Here is a 406-nt window from a genome sequence, read left to right as displayed (position 1 = left end):
ATATATCCCCCCACTTCCAGGTGTCATTGTAACCAGATAATGAACGTTGCTCCCTATGTTATGGTGATGGGTGTGCTGGGTTGGGGTTCCCTCTGCTGGCTGGTTGGGGGATCGCAGCGCAGAGATTATATACATTATAATGACGCACCTGAGACGGTTTCCAGTCGGTTTGAATCCACAGAGGCCGCAGAACGCGCTGGGAAAGCGGAGACTCCCTCCAATATCGGAGCCAAAGCCCAGGATGGACCCTCTTCCTGCAATGAGGGCCCCCTCCCCCCCTGAGGAGCCCCCGGGGGTCTTCTTGTGGTTCAGGGGGTTCAGGGTCTGCCCGAAGATGGGGTTGCTGCAGTCATAGCTGCGGAGAGATGAACACTTCATTATCAGTGCCGTCCCATCCCTCCCCCCC

This window comes from Nanorana parkeri, unplaced genomic scaffold (genome assembly GCF_000935625.1).
Source record: "Nanorana parkeri isolate BGI_ZX_2015 unplaced genomic scaffold, ASM93562v1 scaffold3618, whole genome shotgun sequence".
In the NCBI taxonomy this organism is placed as follows: domain Eukaryota; kingdom Metazoa; phylum Chordata; class Amphibia; order Anura; family Dicroglossidae; genus Nanorana; species Nanorana parkeri.
This window is presented reverse-complemented; position numbering follows the sequence as displayed.